Genomic DNA, 20,647 nt, shown 5'->3' with positions numbered 1-20,647 from the left:
TGCCTGGCACAAAATATATATCATATACATGGTGGCTGCTATTAATATTCTATTATTAATTTATTATGTCATCAGTTTTATATTTGTTATATTAAGTTATTATAGGGTTATTTTGTTATTAGTATACTCCCAAACCAGGCTCAGTCACTAGCCTTTCTTTGTGGTTTTGGTTCAAGGGAGTTCCTAAATTGATCTCTGTGTATCCTACACAGATTTCACTCCTCATACAAACCCCTGGAAGTGAGTACCACTTAAACCTGGATCTGTGCAGGAAACTAAGACCAGGTCTCCTGACCCCAAGGCCCCTCTCCACAGTCAGTGTTGCCTATGCGAGGTCAGCGAGTGTTCTCTCGTGTCCTCTGTCCACCCATTGCAGTGGGAGGCACTCTGAGGCTGTTATTCCCAACTGGGATGCAGATTCTGTTTGCAGTGTCTACATGTTAGCTTCAGAGCATACTCCAGGCACATGGTGGGAGGCATATAAAGAACGACCCCAGCTCCCAAGTGATCTGATCATGGAAGTGATCATCTTATTAAATAAAAGTACATAGTGGGTACAAATTCTGTGTACATGTGCCATGTCTGCTCTGAAAAGCAGCCCAGTTAACCAATGAGGTTGTGATACTTCTTGTCCATGCTCAGAAAAGGATGTTGTCGTAGGGACAGGAGTGGCTGGAGGAAGGATCGTGAGCAGAGCGACACAGCCTGGTAGGGTTTGTGACTGTGGAGGAGAGCACCGAGGACAGTGTGCCTGGGGCATCCTTTGAAAAAGGTTCAGAGGTGAAAGGACTATGGCATGTGACTGGGGTGGTGAAGACCCCTGCTGGCATTTCCCTCCTCTCTCTGGTGAACTGAACACCTTCTTTGCAAACTCAGTGGCTGTTTCCCATTGCCTTCCTGTGCTTTCACCAAGGGCACCCTTGGGCAGAGACAGAAGGCAGCATCGCCTCACCCTTTACTATTAATGCAGCGAGATGCAGAAAGGGGGTTGCATGAATAGATTGGACTTGGGCACGTGCTGGACCTCCCTTGGCATTTTCTCTTTCCTGGTGACAGTGTTACATGTGCCTCTCTCCTCCCTCTTGTACTTCTGCTGAATAATGATAATACAGTGTAGCCTGCTGAGAACTGCCTGCAGAGAGGAAGGGTGTCCATCTGTTTTATGGGTTTTGTTGTGGTTTTGTGTCTCTTGCTTGTGAGTAGCTTGGCCAGGTGTGCCCTCTCTGGGGCAGCAATCACTGAGTTGAAGGCAGACCCTCTGTGCATTTCCCCTCCTTCTTTGTCATCCATCCTCCTAATTTTACCACTGACTCATAGAAGGACTCCGGACAAGTCAGTTCCTCTCTTGGTCCCAGTTTTCTCCCCTAAAATTCAGGCCCAGGACAAAATGATCAAAGTTAACAGTCAATGACTTTTTTGAATCCTTGGAATTATCCTTGGTGTTCAGTTTTCTTGGCTCTGAAACATCTTCCTTCACTATTAGGTTCCTGAGCCAAAGCCCAGATTTCCTGGGCTCAGTCTCCTTGGAAAACTCCTGCTAGACTGGTGCTGGATAAGAAGTCTGGAAGGGAATCCTGTCGCTTGTAGCCATCCCTTCAACTCTCTGTTGATGAACCTTTGATAAAGGCTCTCTGAGGTCAAAGCCTTCAAATAGAAAGTACCTGTGTCTGTGTGATTGACCATACCGGATCATCCAGTGATCACCCCGAAAGAGATTCTTAGATGACAAACCCTTCCATACACAGGCTAATCATGGCTAAGGTTTTGCACTGAAGCAAAGATCTGAACAGTAGCCTTGTGATTAGTCCCTGTAACTTAACTGCAGAGGAAGCCACAAGCATCACTTTCATTTAAAGGGAGAATCTCCTGGAATGACAGACACCTTGGCAAGCCAAGTCCCACCCTGTCTTCATATTCATCATTTCCCTTCTTACTTTCTCTCCCGTCAAAGCTCACTGTGAGATCGCTTGTGGCAGTGAGGTTTACCATCCAACATAAAGGAAACCCAATGGCACTTGGCTAACAGACCAAACTTACCCCACTTCCTCTGATAGCCAATAACTGTTTAGCCACCTGCATTCTCCCCAGTGCTATACACCTGCCTCCCTTTTGAATCTCTGGGAGAGTAAGTGGAGCCAGGATTAACCAGCCAGGGTTTGTGAGGCCCAATGTGCTTTTGTTTCTGCCTTTGGCTCGCAGGCTGTCTTTGTAGGATGAAATAGTGGGCTTTCTACTAGGCATGGCTCAGCAAGTCTGCTGGTGTCTGTGCTTTATTGAGCAATAAATTAATGCAGAGCACTGCCAAGAAAACAGATAAATGGATAGGACAGCAAACACATTTTTAACAAGGAAAATGGCTTTGTTTCTCACTAGCATCATTTAAATGATTAGCTCAGTAATTGTGTGTTCCTTGATTGCAGGGGAGGAGGGGATTCTGATTAAACACATATCTGGGAGGAACCATATGGGCATCCTTTGGGGGTTTAGGGAAGAAGAGATTTGTTTTGGATCCTGGGTCCTGGGAGAGGCTGGGATTTTCATCGTGTGTGATACAAATTCTGCCTGGGTTTTAAGCCTATAAATAGCATGTGGTTCACTGCTGGGTGTACTTGCAGGCTCTGATCAGGATAGTCACACTTGAAGAAGTTAGGAGAAATCTTTATGATTTGTCAGGGTCATTAACTGTATCCCCTGATTAATAATGGCAACAGGGAAGGAGAAAGGATGAGATAGGCTCCATGAGAGGAAACTCCTTGTTGCAATGCAAATCTCACAAAGCCTAGAGAAATTCTAGATGTCATCATAAGGGTAAACCTTCAATACTCAAGAGAAAGGCAACATAAGAATGTAAATAAATAAAAATCCTTCCCTGTCCTGTATGTACATGTAAACATCACACTGTGCATATCTTGTCATAACTAATTTCTAGAAAGGGGCCTCTGCCTGTCCCTTGTTCTACGTGATGTCCCTTCTGCTGGAAATGTTATCTCAAATATAACAGGAAGTCAGTACATAGGCACGGATGAATGAAATCATAAGTGAGCTGTTTTCCGCCCTCCAGTTCTGCCCATTACTCCTTACTATCTTAACCAGAGTTCTACCAGCTCCTTTCTCGACAGCTCCCACCTGAATGACCATGCTCTCCTCTGCTCACCTGATTAACTCTTTAATTTTTTTGTTGGAAATTGAGCCCTTGCTGTGGACCATCTTTTCTATCGTCTCAATTTGACATTAAAACCTTATAGTATTGATCTTTTTTAAGATCCATTTTCACAAACCTTTAAGGTTGCTATAAAATTTTTATCTGCTTTTCTTAGGAATAGATGAGGTGCATAAATGTGAATTCAATTCATCTCCCATGTATAATAGTTAATCATAATAGACTCTTCATGTAATAAGTACATCAGAACATAATTTAGCCTTTATGGGATTTTTTTTTTTCTGCTTCAGATGATTGGCCTGTGCGCTTAATTGTTCAAGAACAAATGGGACTGACCTCCTGATTTTTGTTTTAGAAAAACAGAGAAGAAAAACAGGAGGGAGGCAGGAAGAAAGGGAATGAAAGAGAGAGAAAGAAAATATGGATGTATATTGATATCCATAATTTATTATATGGAACTTTTATTATAAGTTCTGAGGACTTGCAGCTATCTTACAGAAAATGTTTACAAAAAATAAGTGTCATAGGATTGGAAATTGAAGAGGGTAGACACATTGATGCTTCTGTTAAAACAGTGTATCCTAGTATTTCTGGTGAAGAGAACTTCCCAAGCTTTCTCATCTCTGGTCCTTATAATGTTCTCATGGATCTCTTCTTCATAGGGGATTTGAAAGGAATGGCTGCTCTTTGCCAAGGATTTGCTTTGTTAGAACAAATCATTTGCGATAGAAGTGCATATACTAAGATAAATGCCATTTTAAATGTAGCGTGCTGTACTCTTGGCAAAGAATCTTAAAAATGACTCAAAGCTTTTTTGAAACACGGCCGTATAATTAAAGAAAGCAGACTTAATGATCTAACATTTAACATTATTCTTTACAGTTTTACTCTTGGACTGGAAAACAGTTGCAAAAATAGCTTCCTTTAATTAGAATGTGAAACATAACACACATATAGCTGTATGCATATATATATTTACTTCATTTTGCAAATTATTATTTGTAGAAATAGTCCACTATGTGTGACCAAAAAATTTAGTTTAGGGACTATGCTTTATCCTTCCCATTCATTCATCAACAAGTATTCATTGAGGGTATGCCTTATGCTGGGCATTAAGAGGAATGTAACATTCAGTACACAGCCTCAAGGGGCTTGACCTCTAGTTGGGGAAACAAGACATTTACACAAAAATAGTTAACAATCTATATTAAGTAGCATGGAATAGAGTGTCCTCAGAATGTGAAAAATATGTGCATTGAAACATCAAGCTAGAAGAAGCAGGAGAATCTATAATCAAGGGGGGAATTCATTCAACAATTTTATATAAAGCAACTACTATTTTCCAGCCACTGATCTGTGTCAAGGAGTGTAGCAAGGACAAAACAGACCAGATTTCTCTTCTTATAAAATTTATCTTCTCTTGAGGTTAGGTAAGCAGTGAACAAGTAAAGAAGTAAACAGGCAAAGTAATTTCAGGGAATGATAAGCCAGCAAAGGATATGAATGGTGTAAGGGGACAGGCCAGTGGAGTGTGCACCTGTGTGCATAGGCTTGCTTGCTTGCATACCCATGACACAGCTTTAGGAAGTACAGTCAGGAAAGGCTTCTAGGAGGAGCCTTCCTGAGCTCAGACCTGAATAAGGAAGGGAGCCTGAAGAGGGTGGTACTCTATCCTGGCCTTGGAGAACTAGGAGGATACAATTTGGAGGATAGGAAAGGGACTCACAATCTGGAACATATCTCAGCCTGAGGTTGCTGTGCTTGGTACAAAGTAAGAACTCAGTCAATATTCCTTGAGTGAATTAATGAATGATACTGCCATCTAGAAGGTTGGTAGCTGTTGACAGGTGAGGGAGATTTTTTGCATCTTCCAGTAGGAGCATCCTGGAATACGCTGTATCACTGTGCTCAGTGCCCAATCAGTGGACATCGTGCTAGAAAGTTAGTTCTTTAGCATCTGTTTATAGTGCACTTACTACGTGGCAAATGTAAAGACTTAAGTGTCTTACAGTTATTAACTTATTTCATCCTCATAATTCTTTGAGGTAGCTGCTGTTCTTATTCCCTTCTGACAGATGTGGCAATTGAGGCACAGAGCATGATCTGCTCAAAGTCACGTGGTGGTGAGTGAGTGCACAGTTCTAGCCCTTAACCTTCAGGCTCCTTTCCATGACAGGAGGGAGCATCCATGTCACTCAGGATACTTCCAAGCATTGTCATCCTGGGCTGGTAGAAAGAGAATAGGACCTTTTCTAATTGCTTAAAGGTCTAGAGCTGTGCTACACCAAAGAATTCTCTGCAAGAAAAGAAATGTTCCATCTGGATGCTGCCCAATCCAGTGCATACTAGCATGTGTCTATCAAGCTTTCGAAATGTGGCTAGTGCCACCAAAGAACTGCATTTTCAAATTTTCTTTAACCTCAATTAATTTCAAAACAAACCTCAAAACTAAGGCAATACAAAATATTTTTCTGCCAAGCACTACTTTGTTGTTTTAATGGGACAACTTTTCACTAAATGCAACAATTGTGGCATCACAAAAGACATTGTGGTATTGCAGTGGGTGTGTTGGGTGCACGATTGTGTTTAGTATCTCATTAATAATTTTTAATAATACTTGCATGTTGAGCTTCACTGGTAGCTCAGCTGGTGAATCTGCCTGTAATGCAGGAGACCCTGGTTCATGTTGAAGTAATGAATAAGTGAATAAATGAATTTCCTCCTTGATGTATAGATTTCCCTGCTTCTCCTTGCTTGCTGTTCCAAAGCACATATCATTTTTCACATTTTGAGGACACTCTATTCCCTACAACTTAATATATATGTTTAATTATTTTTTGTGTATATGTTTTATCTTCCCAGCTAGACTACTAACACAACTTGTGCACCCAACACACCCACTATAATACCACAGAGTCTTTGAGGCTCTGTTTTGAAGGTTACATTCCTCTTAATAGGGCTTCCTTGATAGCTCAGTTGGTAAAGAATCTGCCTGCAATGCAGGAGACCCTGGTTCAATTCCTGGGTTGGGAAGATCTGCTAGAGAAGGGATAGACTACCCACTCCAGTATTCTTGGGTTTCCCTGTGGCTCAGCTGGTAAAGAACCTGCCTGCAATGTGGGAGACCTGGGTTTGATCCCTGGGTTGGGAAGATCCCCTGGAGAAGGGAAAGACTACCCATCCCAGTATTCTGGCCTGGAGAATTCCATGGCCTGTGTAGTCCATGGGGTTGCAAAGAGTTGGACACAACTGAGCTACTTTCACTTTTCCTCTTAATGCCCTCAAGTGCTTTGGATATGTTGAGTTAAATATGAAATATTTAAAATGTGAATATTGCTTTAGTTTTTTTTAGTGGATACTAGGAAGTTAAAAGTTACAAATGTGGCTTGAATTCTATTTCTGTTGCATGGTGCTGGCCTACAGTTCACCCTCATGCCACTGGATAGGGTGCTTGACCAGATAGGAACTAGCTATTGTGTTTGGATGGACACTGAGCCATCATCCCAATGACAGGTTCTCCAGGGACTTCTGGGTCCTCATCATCCTCTTTCTTGTCCCAGGTTCTCAGGGATCAACACATGCTATTGTTACTAAAGTTTTGCCAAGGGAGTTACACACCCTTGTATAGAAGTTTGTGGGAATGCATGCATTTACATGACCTTCACTTTGCTGAAAAAGATGTGGATTTGGTTTGAGTTGTGGGATCTCTGAACCAGATCCTACTTATACGTTCTGATCTTGCCTCTTTCTTGGGAAGGACTGATTAAGGCCTGCATTGCCACTGGCAAGAAACAGCTGTCTACCCATCTGAATACTTGAGGGCCAAACCCTGTACCTGGACCCAGAGGTGCCAAGGAGCAGGAGATGAGATGGCTGTGCTTGCTCAAAGGACCCTGCAGAGCCAAGGAACAGTTTGCTGAAACTACTCAGGCTATTGATGTTCAAGTGGCAGCAAATGGTCCAATCATCACCAGATTCTGACTCCATCCTGTACCACCCCAAGGTTCAGCGTGCCACAGCCTCTCTGCTGGCCTTGGTTTCAAAGGGGAGTGTGGGTGTCTAGGGGAAAGACTGGGTTAAAGACTCAGTCATTTTTAAACTCAATGACTGGGTTAACTAAGGACCACTTTTCCAGGGTCGTTTAAGTGGTGTTGGAGAACCAGGCATTTCTCCATTCACACACAGAGAGCCCTGACTCTCCGTGTTGGGCTGCATGAACCCAGGCCCTTGATGGTCATCACATGCTTCTGCCCTGAGATGCCTCCCAGTCACTGTTTAGGTGCTATTAGTGGGAGTTCAGATACATGCTATTAGTGGATCTTAGCCCAGGCTGCACATTGCAGTTACCTAAGGAGCTTTATCTTCTAATGCATCAGAAAAATGCTAATGCCTGGCCCTTCCCCTCTGAGATGCTCACGTCATTGCTCTGGGATGCAATTTGGCAATCTGGGTTTTAAAAACTCTAAGTTCTTCTTCCCAGAGAAGAACTGATGAATTAAACAGACCTCTCTTGAAAGGTGTCAGAATTGCAGAGGATAGTGGCATGGTGTGCTGGTTAAAAATGCAGATTTCAGAGCCTTTCCTCAAACCTTTAGAATTAGAATATTTGGAAGTGTATTTTTAACAAAAAGCTTCAGTGAATCAAAGAGATATCTGCACCTCTATGCTCATTGCAGAGTTATTCACAATAGCCAAGATGTGGAAATAACTGAAGTCTCTGTTGATGGTTGGATGGATAAGGAAAATGTAATGTATGTCTATATTTATATGTCTGTCTTCAATGGAATATTATTCAGTCACAAAAAAGTAAGAAATCCTGCCACTTTTTAATAACATGACTGAATCTGGAGGACACTGCTAGGTGGAATAAGCCAGACCCATGAAGACAAATACTTCATGATCTCACTTAATACATGGAACCTAAGAAAGTCTACCTTACAAAAGCAGAGAGAGTAGAATGATGGTTTTTAGGGGCTGGGTGATGGTGGGGGAGATGTTGGTCTAAGAGTACAGCTTTCAGTTATAAGATGAGTAGCTTCTTGAGACACAATGTGTAGCATGTAGACTGAAGATAATAATGCTGTATTGCATATTTGAAATTTGCTGAGGGAGGAAGTCTTCAGTGTTCTCACCACACACACAAGAAAATTATAACTATATAAGGGGATAGATGTGTTATTTTGACAATGTACACATATATCATTTGACAATGTACACATATATCAAATTATTATGTTGTACACCTTAAATATATATAATTTTATCAGTTATGATGCAGTAAAGCTCTGCCTGTTGCACAAGACATTTAGGCTCCCCATGCCTCAGTTTGTTTGCCTTCAGAATGGAGTCATCCTCTTCCTTCTTGAGGACAATGCGTCTTCATTCAATTCAGTACAGTCAATGTTTCCTCTTCCCTCACCTCGAGCGGTCATGCTGAGTGAGTAGCACCATCTTGGTTCCTCCATTCACTCAGCAAACACAAATAGGATGGTTGCTCAGAACCTTTGGATATGTTGTTTTCTGTGTGTGAAATGCTCATCTTACTCTAGTTAATTCTTTCTCATCCTTCCTTTGGGGACATCTTCATGGACCCCACAATCAACAAAGCTTATCTGTCCTCCTCTTTAGCACCCTTCTTACCATGTGTAGTTTTTACTCATTCGTGTGACCATTGGTTGACTCTACCAATGAGTTACGTGAGGGCAGGGCCCATTTTTATTTCCTGCTGTATGTCCAGGCATTGCACAAAGCTTGCTCTGCAGGGATAAATATTTACTGTACTCCTTACATGTTTGTGGAATAAATAAGGGAATGCTGAGGACTCAGATGTGAACAGCACACTTTATACCCTCAGGGAAATTGTATTTGGGAGACTGAGAAGAAAACTAGTGATGATAGTACAGAATAGGAAAAAATGCTTAGTGTCTCCCTAGGCTCCTTTGGAGGCCCCCTCAGCAGAGCAGCAGAGGAAGGTACTTTTGGAAGAAAGACTACAAGTTGTCACTCCACATGCATCTGAGTGGCTTGATTTTTCAGTAGTAGAAATAAGCAAAAAAGAAAAGGAAAAAGAAACAAGGCTTAAAAACATTCAACCATCCTGTGTTATTGAATAGCATTTACAACAAAATCTGCAATAGCTACTCAAGGTGATAAAGTGACTGCCGTTGGAGAGATGGTGCCAAGCAGACCTGCATTCTAATGAAGATAGGGCAACCGAATGACTGCTAGAAGGTTCTTGCAGGAGTGGAGCCCAAACAGAAGGCATTGTTCTGGCCTTCCTCTGTCTTAGACACTTCCAGGGGAAAAAAATGCACAGAACCACAGCCTTTGGTTCCTTTGTTTTTAGAGGCTATGAGGGCAGCTATTTTTCTGCACTATTTCTTCTGAACAATAAAAGATATCATTTATTGATGAGCTTCCATCTTCTATTGGGTACTATCTTTGGAAACCAAGTCTCCTCAGCTTTTGTACTCCTGTATGGAACTAGGACTTCAGATTGCTAAGCCTATATATTGGAAATGAGGGTTTTAATCATTTTATTAGCAGTTGTTGTTGTTCAGTCACTAAATCATGCCCAACTCTGCAACCCCATGAACTGCAGCATGCCATGCTTCCCTATCCTTCACCATCTCCCAGAGTTTGCTCAAACTCATGTCCATTGATTCAGTGATGCCATCGAACCATCTTGTTCTCTGTCACCCCCTTCTCCTGTTGCCTTCAATCTTCTCAGCATCAAGGTCTTTTCCAGTGAGTTGGCCCTTCACATTCAGATGGCCAAAGTATTGGAGCTTCAGCATCAGTCCTTCCAGTGAATATTAAGGGTTGGTTTCCTTTAGGATTGATTGATTTGATCTCCTCATTGTCCAAGGGACTCTCAAGAGTCTTCTCCAGCACCACAGTTCAAAGGCATCATTATTTGGCACTGAGTCTTCTTATTAGCAGTAGTGACATTATCTCTAAATTTATGAGGTAGCTTTCTATGGGGCAAGATATATCAACTTAATTTAAAAACAACAACAATATCTTTCTGGCATTGTCTAGTTCATCGAACTAGAGTGTGAAAATGGTTTTGAATAATGTTTCAAGATAGAGTTCTAGCCATTTATTTTTCCTTCCAGAAGTCTTTGAAGTATGTTTTTATAGATATTTTAAGGGAATTTTGTGCAAATAGTGCATACCTAAAATAATTAATTTAAGATGTTTTTACATCCATATTCAAAAAGAAAGTATGTCCTGAAAAGGAAAACTTTTTATTTTATGAGGATTTTAAAGCAGGGATTCTCAAAATAGGGTCAAAATATTCTCAAAATATGTTAAACCAAGAGCCTCAGCATCACTTGGGTCTTTTTTTTTTTTTTTTTTTAAATCTTTATTGAGTTTGTTACAGTATTGCTTCTGTTTTATGTTTTGGTTTTTTGGCCATGAGGCATGTGGGATCTTAACTCCCCAACTGAACTTGCACCAGCTGCATTGGAAGGCAGTTCTAACTACTAGAAGGAAGTCTTAACTACCAAGGAAGTCCTCACTTCGATCTTTAAAGATGCAAATTCTCAACTCCTCAGATCCTCAGAATTAGAATCTCTAGAAAGGGTTCAGCACTCAGCCCCTGATTCCTAAGAAAGTCATAGGCCACTTTGTGTATCAGTTAAAGATGAGGATTGGAGAGGAAGGGGAAGATAAGGACCCATATAAGGTCTCTATGGCTAAATGGGGAGAGATTCTGGAATCTAAAGGAGAAATTCGAATTAACTAAGGGATAAGATCAAACATCCCAGAGAGGAAAGAATCTCATGTATGAAATGCAAGTTTCTTAGAGATAGTCACTGCTATTGAAAGGAAAGATATTTGTAACCCCCTTAGAAAGTGATTAAGTTTTAGATTTTAAATATAAATATACTGCTGGATTCCACTTGCAAGTTCTTTGAATTTTTCTTCTATTTTTTCCTTTAATACATATAAAATACGGTATATTATTTTAGCCATTACAATTCTGTGGCTTAAGTAAATTAGCAGTGTTTACAACCATTATCATTGTCAATTTCTTTTTCATTGATACAAACAGAAATTCTTTTTTTCCCCTGGTTTTATAAGTAAAATTTTATGGGAATGGCAATAGCCATTCCCATTTATATATGTGCTGTCTCTGTTGCATTTTACACTATAGTATCAGACTTAAGTAGTTGTAACAGAGACCATGTAGCCTGCTGACCTAAAATATTGACTCTTCAGCCCTTTACAGAAGAACAAGCAGAAATTCTATACACACTAAACATCATATATCCATCCCTACCACCTCCAGGTCCTGGCAACTATCATCGCATTTCTGTCTCTGTGAATCTGACTAGAGAAGTGGAATCATGCAGTATTTGTCCTTTTGTGTTTGGCTTATTTCACTTAGCAGAATGTCCTCAGTTGTTATCCAGGTTGTAACATGTGCTTGAATTTGCTTTCTTTTTTAAAAAAAATTTTTGGTTGTTCTGCACAGCATGTGAGATCTTATTTCCCTGACCAGGGATTAAACCCATGTGTCTTGCATTGGAAGCATGGAGTCTTGACCACTGGACCAGCAGGGAAGTCCCCTAGAATTTCCTTCCTTTTTAAGACTGAATAATATTCTGTTGTATGTATAGACCCCATTTTGTTTATCCATTCATCTATCAGTGGACGCTTGCGTGCTTCTACCTTTTGTCTGCTATGAACTTGAGTTTGTACAGGTATCTGTTAGAGTCCCTGCTTTCATTTCTGTTTTTGCCTTTAATATACCATAAGAACTAGCAAGATTTGAAAAGTTAGGCAAAGGTGGCCATAAATTTAGTCTTTGGTGACAATAAGTGGCAACCGGTGACCTGATAGTGCCCCAGAAGTTTTCTCATCCTATATGCCCAATTAAATTAACAGTCCAATTGGCCAAACTCACATGCTTTTAAGCCAAAAAATTTTTTAAAAAGCTCATTAGCTGCAAAACTGGAAACTCCACCAGCAGGTGGAAGGTTTTCCCTTGGATTTTTCAATAATTAGACAGGAAAGTTCTTTCAAACTTTAGTCCTCGAATGGAAGATTTTTGTCTTGTTTGTCAAGACATCAGTTTTAATGCCATCGGTAAAAATATGCAGAAATCAACCTTTTGAATTTTATGATGCAATGACCTAAGGTTTCAATGTCATTAAACCTCAACTCTCAGAAAGGAGACAGTTTAGGGCAACTTTTCTGTCTTATTGTTACTATTGCTTTCCATCATTTCAGTTTCTTGTTTCAATTGTAATAAATGTACACCTTAGAGAAACACATTGGACTCTTCTGTATTTTTAAGTTGCACAGAATGAGATGAGCCTGGTCAGTGAAATCCAGGATATAAGACAGATGATCCTCCTGTGATAGCTGAGGATGCTCAGCTGCGTAAGTTCACAGAAGTGGCATCTAGCATGGATCCTCAGAGGAGAAAAGGGGCAATTGACTTATCACTGACTTTCCAGATTCTTCTTTGAAGAACATAGCAAACCAAGGAGAACCCAGCCCCTCTATATCTACTATATTAATCAATTTCTCCTCCACCCTCGCTAGAATGCCCATTGTTGTACTTAATTTGTCTGTTTTCCGGCAGACACATAGTTTATAATAAGTGTGTTCTTAGCTTACACTGAGAAGGAGCCCTATTATTTCCTAGGGCTTCTCTGTATCTACAATCATTTTGAAATTACTACCTAATTTGAAAATGGACAGAGACACGTTGCTGGGAATGCAGTTGCTTAATAAGTATTGGTAGAGACCCAGCACTTGTGATTAGTCTGTGGACTCTCCCTTTGTCTCTGTATTCTTTGCAGTTTGTGTTTGTGTGTCTGTGTGTGTGTACATTGTTGCTGTCATTGTTCAGTTGCTAAGTCGTGTCCGACTCTTGCGATTCCATGGACTGCAGCATGCCAGTCTTCCCTGTCTTTCACTATCTTCTAGAATTTGCTCAAACTCATGTCCGTTGATTCATTGATGCTATCCAACCATCTCATTCTCTGTCGCCCCTTCTCCTCCTGCATTCAATCTTTCCCAGCATCAGGGTCTTTTCCAATGAGTCGGCTCTTTGCATCCGTGGACAAAGTATGGGAGCTTCAGCATCAGTTCTTCCAGTGAATGTTCAGGGTTGATTTCCTTTAGGATTGACTGGTTTGATCTCCTTGCTGTCCAAGAGACTCTCAAAAATCTTCTCCAGCACCACAGATTGAAAGTATCAATTCTTCGGTACTCAGCCTTTTTTATGGTCCAACTCTCACATCCATACATGACTACTGGAAAAACCAATAGCTTTGACTATATGGACCTTTGTCGGCAAAGTAATGTCTCTGCTTTTTAATATTCTGTCTAGGTTTGTCATTGCTTTTCTTCCAAGGAGTGTCTTTTAATTTCATGGCTGCAGTCACTGTCCACAGTGATTTTTAGAACCTAATACATGCATATACATTCATGTACAGGGCTTCCCTGGTGGCTCAGTGGGTAAAGAGTCTGCCTGCAGTGTGGGAAAACCATGTTTGATCCCTGGCTTGAGAAGATCCCCTGGAGAAGGAAATGGCAACCTACTCTAATATTCTTGCCTGGAAAATTCCATAGACAGAGGAGCCTGGTGGCCTACGGTCCATGGGTTCACAAAGAGTCAGACACGACAGTGACTAACGCCATTTGCACATTTATATTATTCTGTATCACACCTCCTCAGGACATGGACTACCCTTTGTTCCTACAGATTCCTAATCCTTGCCTTACTCTAAATTCTTAGCCTCTTCATGTAATACTCCTAACAAACTGGTTTTCACTGGAGTTGTAGTTTCCCCCACTTTTCTGTGTGGAGATGGCTTGTTTCTTTATAGCCCAGGGATCACTGGACACTCTGGTCCTCTATTGCCCCTTATGCTGTTCAAAACCTTTTATCTTGAGGTCCCGGCCATCTGACTAAGTCCTCATTCTATCTACTCTCCCTGCTGCTGTCATCTACCTACCTCCAGGTCCCTCTGGCCATCACCTTCCAGTCTGTGCACTTGAATGTCCTAGCTGGCTCCTGGGCATCCCAGATCCTGATCCTCCCCACTGCAATGCTGTTCAGCCCCACTCCACTTTAGCGGGGCTCCTGCATCCTGCCATTGTAGGGAAGGATTTAAATTCTGAAGTCCCACTAGGTGAGGGTTCATATCTTCTGGCTTTCTTTTGCTTTCACTGCACCGTCTCCAGCTCATTCTTCAGTCTTTTCTCCATGTGCTTCTTTATTTAAAAAATGTTGATTGAGACACTTTGTTAGCTCCTGGAAATTTAGTGATGAGTAAAAATGGATATGGACCCTGTCTTCATAGAATTTGCAGTCCAGTAGAGGAGAGAGGAATTCATCAAATGATTACACAAAGAAACATGATATTGCAAATTGCCCCTGTGATAAGTGCCACCAGGTACAGACTGTACTCATGGAGACCTTCTCCCATTATGTGAGCAGGGAATTGGCAGTGGGGTTGAGATCTGAAGGATGAATTGTCTGAGGGGAAGTAAGCCTTCTAGGAGGAAGAGAGTACTTGTGCAAAGACCCTGTGGTTGGGTTGTGTGTGTGTGTGCATGTGTTAATAAGAACTCAAATTTCCATTAATTGGAGTCTAAAAAGGGAAGGCATATGAGATAAAGCCAGGGAGGAGGAAAATGGTCAGTTTTCAGGGTCTTCTAAGCTGTGCCAAGGATGTTTTTCTTCATACCAAAAGCTGTGGAAGTCATTTGCAGCAATTGAGGGGGGCCTTTGGAATTTTATATTATGTGTCCTGAAAATCCAGGTCATTCTACACTTTATATATTGCATTTTTTGAGACATCAGCTTTGAATCCCCACAGAAATCACAGGTGTTTTTACTAGGCTTCCTTGCATTTGAATAAATCACAGTTTTACTCTTATCTGGAAGTCCCATGTATTTTATTTTAATGCTGTAATTCTAAATACCAACTCCTGAAAGTTTTCTTTTTCTCCTTCCTTTCTTTGATCTTGATTACGTCTATACTTCAGTCATTGTTTGGAGTCTTGGTTTCCAGTGAATCCATTTATGGCATTTTTGTGTAAGCGCTTGCATAAGTCTAATGTAATGTGCTAGAATGTTAGGTTGGAAACTTAGGGGGCTCTTCGACTGTTTAACTGGCACTGTCAAAATATTGGTCTTGTACTTTACAAATCTTTTGTTATTTCGGATAACAAAAATACCTTTTTTGGTAGCAAGATGATGTCTTCTCCTACTGAGAACCACTAATAGTTCAGGGATGAGGAAAACATACTACTAATCTTGCCAGATAGTGAAGAAAAAGAAATCCTTCCCCCTTTCCCTTGAGAAAACATTGAGACTCAGAGTGTGAGCTTCTTGGGGTAAAACTGGCAGAAATGAGTTTCTAGAGAATCACAGAGGCAGGAGGAGAGGGGCTGCGTCAAACCGCCACTCAATGCCCTGTAGCAATGGCAGGGTTGAGGCATAGAGATGGCAGACCCAGGAGATGGCAGAGGCTGGCTCTAGGATTTTAGTTTTGTGGTATGAAAAGCTAGAGGGACGACTAACTGTGCTAGTGGAAATGCAGACTCTGAACCTGGGTGTCTGTGGGGTTCTCGCTTGTGGTTTTTTGAAGGAAGCAAGCCTGACACAGATCAGTGTCCCACACTGTTGACATTGTGCTGAATTATAATTAGGCACAAATGACATACAGTTGGCGTAAAAGAACTCTGCCTTTTCAAGCCAAATGTTTTTCATTCTTTCACCATCTAGAGTAACCTATCAAGGTCCCCACTGGATAAACCTGTTGCGATCCCACCATTTCACAGATTGGAAAGCTGAGTCCCAGGGAGGTTGTATGATTTGCTGAAGAGTATGTTGCTTATTGTGGCAGAGTCGAGATTCAAACCCAGGAGGGCCTCCTGACTGGAGTCCTGTGCCAAACACCCCATGCAGCTGGTGCCTGTCCTTCCCTGGGCCAGCCATGTGGACCTGGAACATCAGGAATTCTCCCTCCTCATTGGTTTTCCATTCCCTTCTTCCCCTTTCACTGTGGGAGTTGGCAGTGGTGTTACTTCTAGCCACCCTCCCCTTCCTTGGTCATCACAGAAGGGTCTATTTATATGTGTAGCATTTACAAAATTCACAAGGACTCCTGAGTAATTTAAACTTCTGAATTCCATGATCCTTGAGGGCAAAGATCAGGCCTGACTTAGCTATTTTGGTTTTCTGTTTCCCTCTTTCTCCTTCTGGACCTTATGTAGAGGAGTTCAATAAAGGTTGATTGTAGGATTGTTAAATTCGCCTGACCAAACATTATAATTTGGATGCTAGTATGATGTTATCCTCATAAACAAACTTTCCCCAGATTGTTTTGCTTTGGAAGTCCTCATGTCTTTTTTTTTTAACATACAGTGAATTTTATTGTGTGTAAGTTATACCACGATAATAAAAAAAGTAATGTGCCTTTGGGATCCTGTATCTAAAATTGTTCATTTTCTGAGGGGTCGCTGCTGCAGTAGCTGGCTAGGCCCCTATCAGACATGCAGAATCATTAATTAGGGTCATTTGTTCTGCCATGAGCTGAGCAGAATGTGTAAAATCTGCTCAGGAGAGAATTAATGCATTCTCTTCTCTGTACTTTTTAGAGTACTCCTTGCACGATTCTCAAAGCCTGCAGGCCTCATACATATGTTCTAATGGGCTAATTGTTAAGGGGACATTTGTAAATTAATGTCTGACTTGAGCTAAGTGGTTTTCCCTAATGGGTTTAATTCAGTGACTCCCATTCTTGGCCACACATCAGATTCACTGGAGGAGCTTGTTAAAAATAGAGATACCCAGCTTCCTCCTCCCCCCAGGCTATCAACCCTCTGTTCCCTGGGTGAGGTGAGGGCATCACTGTTTTAAGGAAAACCCCTCAGGTGATTGGATTGGAGTGGCAGCCACCTTTGTGAACCTCTGCTCCAAATCCATGTCTGAAGGCCTGTGTAGCCTCAGGTGTGGATTCAAAACTTTTGGGCCTAAACCCGACAGCTTGAAACCAGGTTCAAGAACAGACAACGTATCTGAAGAGCCAGCTTTCCAGCTTCATTCTCCTCTGTACCACACCCATGGGTCTGTCTTTTCCTTGGGGAGCTCCGGTGGCTTGAGGGAGGATTTTCCATGTGCTTTGTTATACTGCTTGGCATTTTTCTGAACTTCTTGAGACATTTGGAAGGTCGTCAGGGCCCGCTAGAATTTCCACCGTGAAGATGGCCGTGGCTTCCATCTCTTTGCTCCCTATGGATCATCAGACCCCTGGTGTCAGGTATTAGGGGACAGACATTCTTTTAGTACACTCTTTGTGTATGTTCCTAGCATTCTTCTGTGCAAACACACGTCATGTTTGATCTTGGAGTTTTGCAAATAGATGACTCACAGGCACTATTGTTCCAATGACATTTATCAGACTGCTTTTGTTTTTAGGAATCTAGCGCTATGTAAATAGCACTCAGGACTCAATACCACCACACAGCATTTGGGCGTTTGCAGTAAACCTAAGAATATGGCAATTAGCACTGCGCAAGATAGTCAAGGTGATTTGGTGAACACAGACTGAAAAGTTAGCAAGGTTGATCGGGCTCTCATGGCAGGCGTAAGGTATGCCGAGAGGGACAACTCACCTCATCCCATGTGTCAAGCTGTGTCCACACACTCTTGTTTGGGATGGTGCTTTGTAAAGTGCATGATCTCTGTAAGGAGTGCTCTGGTGACTCAGCTGCTGAAGGGCAAGTGTTTTCTGATCTCAGCTTTTGTGCTTTTCTTGGTCTCATCTTACCATGTCCCTTGGGCTGCAGGGCCCCAATCCCTGGAACTTTAGAAATTCATGGAGGAATTCCCATTGGCGCTCCTCATTACTGAAGAGACATTAAAGTAGCCATAACATATGGGAAGAAGGGAAGCTTTGAGAAAGACTTGGCCATTGAAACAAGAACTCCTATTGTTTCCACCCTTCCCTAGCTATTCCATTTATGTATGTACCACCTACTCAATATCTTACTATGTATTGGCCCTACATATACTGTACAGTTGAGCACTAATTGCATAATAGCCTAGGATTCATCTATTTAAGTGTTAATCCAGAAAAAGAGCATATTTTGTGATTCTAAGTGGGCTTCTTTCATTTTTCCTAAGGCCTTATGCATAGCAAATATGAAATAAATACTTAGATGAATATCTGGGTGTACTCTCTAACGTAACCATTACCACTTAGGCTAAAATCTCGTCATTTTATGTAGTTGGGCTGAATTTTTTCATATTAAGAGTAGGGTTCTCAGACAATGAAAGATGCGAGAGAACCCTTTGCTAGGGCCCTGGAGAAGATTTATCTCTGTTGGGTTCCTGTTTTCATGGCCAAATCCAATGGGTTGATTCCTTTTCTGCAGCACCTGGATCTGGGATGACAGTGTAATCAAGCCTGACAAAGAGCCACTTAGCAAGTTTGAAAATTGCATGCTTGGTTGCCTCAATAGAGGCAGTTGATCAGAGAAAAGCTGATCCTTGATCCTCCCCCCGTTGATCATTTTGTGTCTGGAGGCAGGTGGGTGGGGGATGGGGGGTGGGACAGTTTGGACACCCAGAACCTCATTGAGAAAAAGTCTTCCTGCTGAACGTGTGGACCCAGGAATAGGTCCAGTTCTCAGAATCTTCATCTCCTGGGAGCTTTTGAGTTCTTTTCCTCCTGAATTTTTCTCTCTCCCTGATCCTAACAGCAATGCTGATACTTGAGTTTGCATATGAAGAGGCTAGCAAGAGTGCTCCCCTCCAGTCACTGGCTGATTTGCTTAAATAAGCTACACATTTTCCACATCACAGAGGCCAAGCTGGGGTACCTGGGATACATTAGTGTCAGCTACTTTGTCCCCACCTCCTCTGCCCTGGTGCTGGGAAGTCATCACCATTGCGGGAGAGCTTATTTCAGAATGATGTAGATAACGACTTGTGAGGATTTTATCTTTTCCTTTTTCTTTCCTCTTTCCTTCCTCTCCTCCTGTCTCTCCCATCCTTTCCCCTCATCCTTTCCCCAGCTTTAATGGCCTAGGCCTGGACAGCTGCTCTGACAGAAGCTCTGCACTCACAGACGTGTGTGTGCGCGCGCACACACACACACACACACACAAACACAGACAAATTGATAGAAATTAGTCTGCATCAACTGCTTGTGAATGAAGAGGAGGGCCTTCCCCTCTGATGTGGCCACTCCCCTTCTCTTTGCAGCATTTTGAGAATGAGGTCAGGGCCCGGGACTAACAACTGCTTATGTCTCTGAAATAGCAGCACAGATCAAAATTAATCTTAAGCTATTTGATTTGCTGCCTCATTCAGATAATAGAGGGAAGAGCAGAGGCCCGTTGATGTTTTTTTTTGTTTTTATGTATAACTGTGCAAGAAATGTATGAATGAATGTGTGAGGGGACTGAAGTGAGTCTGCTGGCAGGGGTGGGCCGGAGGGAGGGGGCAGAGGGATTAGCCCTGGGCCACGGGTAATTACTGACAGACTGCAGGAGTTTCCTTCAATTCAACTGCAGGCTGTTTTAGCTTTGAAAACAAAATGGAAGAATAAAGTTAGCCCAAGTAGTGTATTGTTTTAATGCTTCCTTTCATAAGAATTCGTCCTATGCTATGAAAGTACATACTCCTTTTATAATGTCTGATTGTTTCAACTGCCAGTTGTCTGCTTTGTAGCCCACCACCATGGAATGAATGGACATAGCTCCCCAAATTTTATAATGTTTTAAGTGAATATGTATGCAGAGTTCAGTTTCTATCAGCCTATTTGACACGTGCATACATGCACACACACAGGCACATGACTCAATTATGTTTCATCATCACGTAAATCGAGATTCGCATCCATCCACCAGCTAATGCTACAGGGATGTCAATTTGTAGACAGGCTGAGGAGGCTGACACCTCTTGACACCCTTCACCCCACAGTCCCTTTAGGATATTAACACATCTGCCAGGTACTTATTTCACACCCCACCCCCCACCCCCACTTCAAGCATTGTATGTGATGGTGTTGTTTATTTTTTGTTCTCAAACTTCATTGTTGGCTCTTGGCATCTTTTTTATTTTTGTACATCCTTTTAGTTGCACTCCTAGTCTCATTTATGAAAGAATAAATAAATTGGAATGTTGAGTGAGGACAGAAGCGTCAGCATCAGCCTCATCTGCTCCATATTCATTTGATAGACTTTAGCGTGACAGGTATTCTTTGAAGGAGATGCCAAAACTGTCTTCTGTATCCGTGGTGATTAATTTTGAGTGAAGAGTGTAAAGAAGAACAAGTGTTGTCATATACCTGGCCGATCATATTACCTAATTTGGCTTCCTGCACCTGAACTATCTCCAGAATACTTGAGAAGTCGTATAACCACACGCACGCACGCACACACACACACACACACACACACACAGGCAGTGAATATAAATATGCATGCACACGAGCACACATA

At 41.8% G+C, this 20,647-nt stretch overlaps 1 protein-coding gene across 10 annotated transcripts in view; it reads left to right on the top strand.

Annotated features, from left to right (window-relative positions):
- Window positions 1–20,647, top strand: part of KCNMA1 (potassium calcium-activated channel subfamily M alpha 1) — a 748,269-nt gene that overhangs the window by 351,734 nt on the left and 375,888 nt on the right. The window lies entirely within an intron of this gene.

This window comes from Muntiacus reevesi, chromosome 2 (genome assembly GCF_963930625.1).
Source record: "Muntiacus reevesi chromosome 2, mMunRee1.1, whole genome shotgun sequence".
In the NCBI taxonomy this organism is placed as follows: domain Eukaryota; kingdom Metazoa; phylum Chordata; class Mammalia; order Artiodactyla; family Cervidae; genus Muntiacus; species Muntiacus reevesi.
Note: the sequence above shows the minus strand (reverse complement) of the source record. Positions and strands in the feature narration are given on the sequence as shown.